The following is a 334-nucleotide window of genomic DNA, read 5'->3' on the forward strand; positions in this document are numbered from 1 at the left end:
TTTTCTGTCTTTTGATTAATTGTGTAATTTTTTATGTTCTACCTAATTCATTTTTAGAAATTTTATTGAAATGATTAGAAGTGTTGCACGCATACAATATAAAATTAATATATTTTAAAATGTTAATATGGAAGTGTCTAATAAATGTATTAAATCATTATTTAAGAACTTTTAGAAAAACAATATACATCATAATTCAGATTTAAAGATTAACATACAAATAAAGAATTACGATGAATATCTTATAAAATAAATGGTGTTAGCCCAAAAAGATTAAATATGATTATTATAAATGAATTTTTCTTAATTAATTATAAAACTTTCAGCAAATGCG

This window comes from Primulina huaijiensis, chromosome 7 (assembly GCF_012295235.1).
Source record: "Primulina huaijiensis isolate GDHJ02 chromosome 7, ASM1229523v2, whole genome shotgun sequence".
Lineage (NCBI taxonomy): Eukaryota > Viridiplantae > Streptophyta > Magnoliopsida > Lamiales > Gesneriaceae > Primulina > Primulina huaijiensis.